Genomic DNA, 10,224 nt, shown 5'->3' on the forward strand with positions numbered 1-10,224 from the left:
TCACAGGTCTGTTCTGAAGAGGACGGGAGAAAATGCTTCCCATATCTTTTTCTGAAGTGTATGTTGGTGCAAATTTACAGGCACGGGAAATTATATAATCCACAACATATATACTTTTTATCTTTTTCTTATTTAGTAAATATTATCCACACACTCGTATAAGACTTTGATGAAAAATACCCATTTCTGTGCACCATTAGAGGTTGCACAGGCCAAATTATGTGGGATTATTTAAAATTCCTTGCATCTGTGCTAAACATGCATGAAGAAATGTTGTTGATCTAGTAAAAAGTGGTTACAAAAGTATTTGGCCACTTAAGTCATTTGTATGAATTTCATTTCAAAATATCAAACCAAGTGTCGTCTGCAAAGATTTTATTTAAGTGTGGATTTTTATTTGGGGAATTTGAAACATCTGCGTTCTTTTTGGGGGTCATTGTACATTTAATATACATAATGCACGATTATCTCTTTCTCTCACACGGGGGAAGATCATGGCTCTGAGTGTCTCTCATGACCCCAGAGACCTGCCAGACAAGATGGAAGTCTGCAAATGCCAGAAAGCTCTTTTGAGTACATGCAGTTTTGTGAAAAGCATTTGCAGGGAACACAATCTTCCCGGAGGAAGTCATGCAAGAACATACAGTTGTTATTCTGTCTTAATGGGTGACAAAAGGAGCCGTATGATGATTGGCTGAGAAAAATACACCCACCTTTTCATGTTCCAGCATTCCTCTCTCAGTACTGAGTTCATATTTCAATATTCTTGTGTAGAATGGCTTTGAATTTTTGCTCTTTTATTTCTGACAAGAAATAAATGGCAAGTCCTCCATGGCGGAGTATGTAAGGCAACCCATTCCTGAAAACGCTCCAGCTGGACTCAACAAATGAATGTGAAGAATCCAAATCCAGAATCTAATGACTTGGAGAAAGATATTACTTTGACCAAATTACAATTATGTGACTTCCTTTAGGGCACTCTAAATAGATGAGTACAGATGATGGTTATAATAAAGCCAGAAATGGGTTCCTTGCCTGTTTATGCAGTAATACTTAGAGCTTATTGACAAACACAACGGCGAGATTTATTTAAATGAATAGTTCATCCAAATTCTGAATTATTTACTGACCTTCACATTGTTCCAAGCCATATGACTTGTCTTGAATTCTAACGTGAAACACAAAAGAAGCTTTGAATAATATTTATGCAGCTCTCTTCCATACAATAAAAACAGACAAGTTTTGTTCCAAATTAATCATGAAAAATAAAACATCATATGTATGTTCATATGAAGTTATATGTTACCTTTGTGTAAAGAACAGACTGAAATTTAAACATACCTGCTGCACTATCAATTCTCAATAACATCAACATATTCAAAATTGATTTTTAGACACAGCAACCAAGTATATTGAGTAAATGCAATTTTGCATTCTTGGGTCAACTATTCATTTTACATCGCAAGCCCACCTGAACAAATGCATAGGATTTTGCAAGTTTATTAAATGCCACTTCACACCAACAGATGCCTGAGACGACTGAGTAGAGTACATCACTTCTCAGACATTCCAAGATCTGACAAACACCAATTCAACATGTCCAAATGGCGAAAACTAGTGCCAACCAATGGGGCAACACACCAATCAGACAAAACCAAACGAATGTGTCTGTTGCTGTTTGTCGGTGTCTGACTCGGTGCATTGTGAATTGGCCATAAAACACAATTTTTGTAGCTTTTCGATATAATGCACTCCATTATGTTAGACAAACTCTATTCAAAGGTTGATTGAACTATGTAGAGGAAGTGTAAAAATAAAGTCTATACAAGTTTTAAGCCGAGTAATTTAACTCTTTCAAACAAAGAGCTCACTATTTTCATGTGCTGACAAGATGGGAAGAAACAAAAAATGTACCCAAGAGTTGTTCTGCAACCATCAACACCCTAGTAATTTAAAGATTATTGAGTTAAGTCAACATGGACTTGTTATAATACAAAGCGCAGTTGTCTACATAGGACATACTGAACTTAATACTACACCTTTTGACCTGTTGGTGTTTTCAAAAATTCATCTATATAAAAAGGTTGTACATCGTACATCGAGTTGAGTAACCTTGAACCGTTTTACACTGTATGATGGGAAAATATAACAGATTTTTGTTTATATGATCTTATATCTATTGCAAATAATAACAAAACTTTCAGTGTAGCAAACTAAAGTATATAACTGCTTTAAACGCCGTGTTGACAGCATGAAGTCATGCGTGAAGTAATTAACCCCTCAGCTGACTGCAGAACAGCTGCATGACATAAAACATATCCACGACATACACAGAACACATGAAAAGAAACACGCATTACTCACTTAGTTTCTGTCATGTGTACTTCTAAACACTCAATCACAGTATCCTATTTGTCTGTCTTTGTCACCTGATGGTAGTTTGTGCAACCAATTGTCACGAGACAGTGAATGAAAATAACCTGCAACATCTACATGACCATCTCTCATAAGGGGTATGACTGAGTTTACTGTATGTCTATTGTGACAACTGAAATTTTTAATAATAGAACAGATAGTAGGTTGACTGTTTTGAAATAAAACAACGCGTTTTCTATGTTTAGCAAGTAGAAACGAAGACCAGGCTAACATGAAATCTGAAAATAAATCAAATATTTTACTATATTTGATCAATTGTATAAATGGAAATTTTTTAATGGCTGTTAGGAATTCACCAAAATTTTACTAGATGCCAAAGCTCAATATTCACACTAAAACACACACAGTGATACACAACTTGGGTTTCCATGTTTTATGGGGTCTTTCTATAGACATAATGTGTTTCATACTGTACAAACATTTCCAGAATACCACAATTTTATGTTTGATTAAAATAATCAAATATCTAATCAAATATCTACCCACCCTGAAACATTGTAACATTGTGCACTGACTGGTTGTCTTGAAGGTCGTGTTGATGTTTATGCAAGTGCAACCAATCACCAGCCCCAGGAGAATATTGTCATCATATACTGTCTGCTTGCTGACAGGCACATACACACCAAAGCAACATTCAGACAGTAAATGGAGTGTATGTGGGAAAAATCTGCATACTATTCTGTCTTGAATTAATTTGCAGAAAGAAATCAGTTCCCAGATGGGATGTGCAGCTTACAGCTAAATCTGGTTGACAATTCACTTTATAGTGCACACACACAATATGGGAGTGACAACTGAATTGACCACGAAAATCCAGGTAGTGACAACAGCCTTTACAGAAATTCTATGCGGTGTGTAAAAAAACCAAACCGAACAACTACTTATGAATGCCAAATTCAAAGGTGTATCAGAATTGTGGTGCAAGAAATCACAGGGAACATGGTAGGTTTTGACTCTGTGTTGCCAGATTATGCTATAAAAACGGCAAATAAGATCCAAACATGTTTTCTTGGAAATAAGCCACATACCAAAATATCATGACCTGCACCTGCCTAATTAATTATCTCCATAAAATGGATTGCTTCATGACAACAATAAACCCAAAGATGCTTAATAAGTGTTGCTTATAATTAGTGGACATGGTAACCCTTCTAGAGCAAGTTCTGCAAAGCAGCCTTCCAAACCTTAAACACGATCGCTCTGTCGACAGTGGTTTAATTCAAATGGCCAAATATATCAACCATTTGGTTGCTGTAATATTATTTTTGGCAAAATAGCGGAGACCAAATGCACAAGGGGAAGTCGTGGCCTAATGGTTAGAGAGTCGGACTCGTAATCCAAAGGTTGCAGGTTCGAGTCTCGGGCCGGCAGGGATTGTAGGTGGGGGGAGTGAATGTCCAGCGCTCTCTCCACCCTCAATACCACGACTGAGGTGCCCTTGAGCAAGGCACCGAACCTCCAACTGCTCCCCGGGCGCTGCAGCATAAATGGCTGCCCACTGCTCTGGGTGTGTGTTCACGGTGTGTGTGTGTTCACGGTGTGTGTGCACGTTGGATGGGTTAAATGCAGAGCACGAATTCCGAGTATGGGTCACCATACTTGGCTGAATGTCACTTCACTTCACAAGACGGCAAAACGTTGCAATTGTTACAACGGTGTCAGTCGTTGCAATTTCAAGAGTGAATTGTTTTCCTATACAAACAAAACTGTGATTAAGGGGATTTACTCCAGAATTTAAATGCAGTTGTCACTCCTGAAACTTTACAGTGTGTACGTGGCCCCTGTTAGCAGAAATCATAAGATCTTCCAAAAGTATTATAAACTCAAACTCATAGGAAACATTCCACTAGACTCAAGATTCCATTCCTTTCCACGTTTATAGATTCCTGAACATTCATTGTCCTTCCCTCCTCCTCTTTTTAAAGAAGATATGCTTTAATGCTTCCTTCATCTCACTCAGCTTAGACCACTGAACAGCAACAACAGATCAATAACGTGACACTGAATGGCCTTTAGCTTCAATTGTTTTGCTGCATCCTTTGTATTAACATGTAATACATTTAATAATCCATTACAAAACTTCTTACATTATAGTTTGTTGTTTCTATTATGGCATTAGGCTGTATTTCCATTAAGGGCAAAGCTGCAGGTTACCATAACTACAGGCTGTCACCATAGTGACCTGTTTCCAAGTTGCCCCTGTAGTCCTGAAGTCACCCTAGTGCATGCCAACATAAACTGCTGATCTAGACAGTGTTTGGAATAAAAATACACTATGCTTATTACTATATGGAAAATAAACTATCCACTGAATAATCTGGGGACATTAATCTAAGACATGTTACAAATTAATATAATTAAGAAAACCAGAAGACTACATATTAACAAACAATTACAGAAGTTCATGTTACTCATTTATTTAATCCAGTCCATCTGTTATTTTGTTATTTACACTATACCATGGATATTGGCTATGTTTAAAATAGCACACTATCATTCTATGCCTACTATTTCTGTGAGAAGCCCATTTACTTCTTTAACTTGTATCTTTATATATATATATATATATATATATATATATATATATGTAAGATGTGTATCAAAGCTTTGGAAGATCAAATCAATCAAAATGTGTTAAGTAGTTAAAATCTAAATAATTAAAAAATAACAAACATATCATTTAAATAATAATAATAATAATAATCATTATTGTTTGCAATATTTTTTGATATGTACACTGCAACATAGTGCAATGCATATTTTCCCAAGCATTCCAGTTTCTGGAAAATAATTGTAAATACACACACACACACACACACACACACACATTAAAACTTCGAACTTTTGTAACTTAATAAGACACTAAATAAAAGTATGAAAGTTAATTTCTGTAACTGTGTGTTAATATGTAATTTTGTTGTTTTTTTATTTTAATGTGTAATATATTTGACATGCACACTGCTATCTAAAGTGTTACTAATCTCCCAAACATTTCAGTTACTGGAATGAAGAAAATTATTATTAAAAACAATTATGTAAATAACAAACAATTACAGAAATGTGCTCAGTAAAAGTACCGAAGAGCATGAACTTCTGTAGTGTCTGTTAATGTTTATAAATGTTCCCACACATTCTAGTTTCTGTCTAGCTCTATGGCCTGATTTCTGGCTGCACTAAACCTGAGCTTTAAGGCCATGGAAATATATGAAATACCTTTGTATTAAGGTACAGTAATGTCTATAATGCAGAGACTAATAAAGTCAAAAGCTAATGAAAACATTATCTCAGGAAGACGCTCTGGTTTCATTAGTTGTGTATCTTTTGTAGCCCTGAAGATATGCAGAGATGGATATGAAGATATGAAGAGCTGGCCTGCTTACATTCCCAAGAAATCCACAGGTGGTCAACAGAGACAATCGTCTGGCTTTTGCAAAACCCGGTGAGTCTTTATTGAGTTTGTAAAGCGAGTGAAATAGCGGCAGGAGCACTGTGAAGGCCATCAACACAACAATTCAGTTTGAGAGAACACCTCCTGTTGCTTTGATTAAATTCCCAAAGAGCAACTCGATTACTGACCTTTCTGTTGACTGATGTTCATGACTTTGACACTGCTGGACTTTGGGTCCTTTAAACTTTAAACGTTTTAAATGTTTGCTCAGGTCGCTATCTTAACAGACATTGCCAGCTAACGACAGGCTGATCTGCCGTTGACTGTTTGCCATTGTTGTTCTAATCTGACTGTAGATCAAGATTTTTACGTGGCTCATGGATAGCACAGCACTAAGATTTGTAAGAATAACAATCCAAGTGCTAGAAGCTAACTGCATAAACCCTGATAAGCTTTTGATAGCTTTCTGGAAGCCACCCCAGAAAACAATAACACAGATATAATTTAGGAATGTGTGATGGTATCGTTTTCTTTCTCTGTGGCTCAGTCCTGGAATCACATGGCATCTTAATCGTGTTATTCAAGGTGCCAGGTTGAATGTGACTGCTACTGTTCTACACTAGCAAGTGGCCCAGTTTATAGCACTAATCCTGCTCTAATACTAGCACAGCTGATGTACTGTAACCTCTCACACACATAAACTCCATCAACCACTGTACTACTGTTGGCACTTCATTCAGAACTCCATTGAAGAATACCTTTCATCACAAAGTTAGTTACAGCATGTCACTTTAAGTGATCAAAAACGGCAATTCTTGTTTTAGGCAATTGAAAACTGTTGGGTTCATTGGCAAACAACAACAATAAATAATTATAATAAAAAAAAATCGAAGTTAAAGAGTTAAATTCTCTCTTGATACTCTGACGTCTTGTTTAGATACCTTCTGCCCCTTGGCTATCTGATGTTCTCCAAAAACATCGTTCTAAACTCAGGGATGCGGAAAGGGTATGGCACAAATCACAAGATCCTACTGACCTTAATTTATATCGATCACGTCTCTCTGACTTCTCTGCTGTTTCCACTGCTAAAAATATTTTTTCCCTCAGCATTTAAACGGGCTCGTATAACTCCACTTCTTAAAAAACCCACTCTTAACCCAACTCTTTTAGGGAACTATAGACCGGTTTCCCTTCTTCCTTTCATTGCAAAAACACTTGAACGAGTTGCAACATCTAGCTACCGGGGTGCCTCAGGGCTCAGTTCTTGGACCACTTCTCTTTTCTGTCTATATGGCATCACTAGGTTCTGTCATTCAGAAACATGACTTTTCATATCACTGCTATGCTGATGACACTCAACTACCTCTCATTCCATCCTGATGATCCGACAATAGCTGCTCGCATCTCAGCGTGTCTAACAGACATTTCTTGCTGGGTGATGGACCATCACCTTCAACTCAACCTAGCTAAGACAGAACTGCTTGTAGTTTCAGCTAACCCATCACTTCATCACAATCTCACCTTCCAGTTAGGCTCATCTACCATAACTCCTTCAAAAACAGCCAGAAACCTTGGAGTTGTGATTGATGATAAGCTGAATTTCTCAGACCACATTGCTAAAACTGCCCGGTCCTGCAGATTTGCATTATACAATATTAAGAAGATCAGGCCCTTTCTCTCGGAACATGCAATACAACTCCTTGTTCAGGCTCTTGTTCTGTCCAGACTTGATTATTGCAATGCTCTCTTGGCAGGTCTTCCAGCCAGTTCTATCAAACCTCTACAATTAATCCAAAATGCCACTGCAAGATTAATCTTTAATGAGCCGAAAAGAATGCACGTCACGCCTCTGTTCATCAATTTGCACTGGCTACCAATAGCTGCTCGCATTAAATTCAAGGCATTAATGTTTGCCTACAGAACCACCACTGGCTCTGCACCCCTTTACCTAAATTCATTACTTCAGACTTATATGCCGTCTAGAAGCTTGCGTTCTTCAAGTGAACGACGCATTATTGTGCCATCCCAAAGACACACAAAAACACTTTCACAGACTTTTTCATTAACTGTTCCCATCTGGTGGAATGACCTGCCCAACTCAATCCGAGCAGCCGAATCCTTACCCATCTTCAAGAAAGGGCTAAAAACTCATCTGTTCAATCTTTACTTGACCCTCTAACTCTAGCACTCTCTATTCTAATTTTTATTTTATCTATGTCTTTTTATTTAAAAAAATAAATAATAATAATAATAATTATCTGTACTGCGTTAGGCTAACCAAGACTTGTAATAGCACTTGCACGTTGTTGCTCTTTTGTTGGTTTTGATTGCTTCTTATGTCCTCATTTGTAAGTCGCTTTGGATAAAAGTGTCTGCTAAATGACTAAATAAATAAATAAATAAATAAATAAAAGAGTTGACCTAAAAATGAATGTCTTGTTGTTATTTATTCACCCTCATGTTATCCCAGACCTGTAGGAATTTCTTTCTTCTGTTGAGCACAAAATAAGACATTTTGAAGAATGTTGGTAACCAGTCTGCTGTTGGTAGACATTGACTTCCATAGTATGGGGTAAAATACTGTAGAAGTCAACGGATAAAAGCAACTGTTTTAGTACCAACATTCTTCATAATATCTTATCTTGTGTTCAACAGAAGAAAATAAACTCATAGAGGTTTCGAACCACTTGAGGGAGTGTAAATTATCACTGAAATTTCTTCTTTTTTTTGTTGTTGGATGAAATCCCTTTAAGACACATGCGACAACAAGTTCTTAGACATATTCTCTTTGGATTTATGCTGGTTTTATATGGTTTGAAAAACTTAAACCTGGAAGTTGAATGACTCTTGAAGTAAAAAGTATAAAAACACAATGAATACGTGCACATAATCATAATTTTAAAAATAAAATAAAAAATTAAATACTGTAAGGTAAAAAGGGTTTTATTAATCATCATGAATGATCAATATTGTGTTTGGGAAGTTTTTTGCCACATGACATTTTACAGCCTGAACTAACCTTATCTTGTACAAAGATCTGATATTTCAAAAGACTTGCAGACCATGACACACATTCATGAGAGTAGTGTGCAATAGGGGGAAAAGACAGAAATATAATACTAATATCATAATACTAATATCACTATTTTCCACATTTTGGTTGGCACATGTGTGTGTGTGTGTGTGTGTATACATTATATATATATATATATATATATATATATATATATATGTGTGTGTGTGTGTGTGTGTGTGTGTGTGTGTGTGTGTGTGTGTATGCAACACACACAAAGCTGTTGTGTTGTAGAATAATAATAATAATTAATCTACTTTATAATATGAGGACTGTTGTATCACCCTGACATTTGTGACTACAAATGTACCCAGAAAAATATATTAATTGTAAAGCATACAGCCAAACCAAAAATTATTCAGACACAAGATATAATTTGTAATTATTAATGTTTTTACTAGTGGGTGCAGGACACTATAGTTCATTTATGTAAGTGAGGATAACAAAATATAAAATACAAAGTAAACAGTGAAATATTATACCCCAAAATGTATCATACGGTGGACTACCAGTAAGATTGATAACAATTTGGGACCAAACATTATTCAGACACTTTGACCTGACCATGTTTTGCTTATGTGTTTCTTCTTTAATTGCTAATGCAACCTTTTTACAGCACAGACTGAACAAAATTAAGCATTGCTTAGTAATTGGTATTATATAATTGTGTCGGTAAATTTAACAGCTGACAGCTATTCAAGCTATAATTCATTACATATCTTTCTATCAAAGTTATCTGACATTATCAAGATGAATTTGTTCTTCTGACACAGTTGAACTCTTCTTGTGATATTTTATTACCATTTTCTAAACTATAGCAAATAAACTGTGATAATGTGAGAAATGTTGAAGGTGTCTGAATACATTTTGGTTTGACTGTATCTATTAGTGTATTAAAATCATTGTATTTATGAATTGCATTTTTATTTTATTTTTGAATGCAAAATGTACCTTTAACACAGAGTGCACAGCATTCACAGGAGAGATGTATCCTGCAGAGTGTGGCTTACTAGTAGGAAAAGCAGTGGGTCAGAAGTGCCCTCAGTTATTGAGATTAACATTACTGAATGTGGCAGACACTTTGTGTTCAGCATTGGACCAGTATAAAAGAACAATGCCATGTTCTTTTTATTATGTGTGAAACTGAGTGGGAAAATGGGTAATGACTTGATGGTTTATTTCTAAGATGTAGGAAGAGAGAGGAGCAGGGGAATGTTAGCATGTAGGAAGCGTAACAGTCAGAGGGTCACAGCGGGGGTCAGTCTGTCTGAGCCTCCAATGGGAGCTGCTCTGGGGGAAGCTGCTTAACTGCTCCGTCCCATGAGAA

This window comes from Barbus barbus (genome assembly GCF_936440315.1).
Source record: "Barbus barbus genome assembly, chromosome: 34".
Classification (NCBI taxonomy): domain Eukaryota; kingdom Metazoa; phylum Chordata; class Actinopteri; order Cypriniformes; family Cyprinidae; genus Barbus; species Barbus barbus.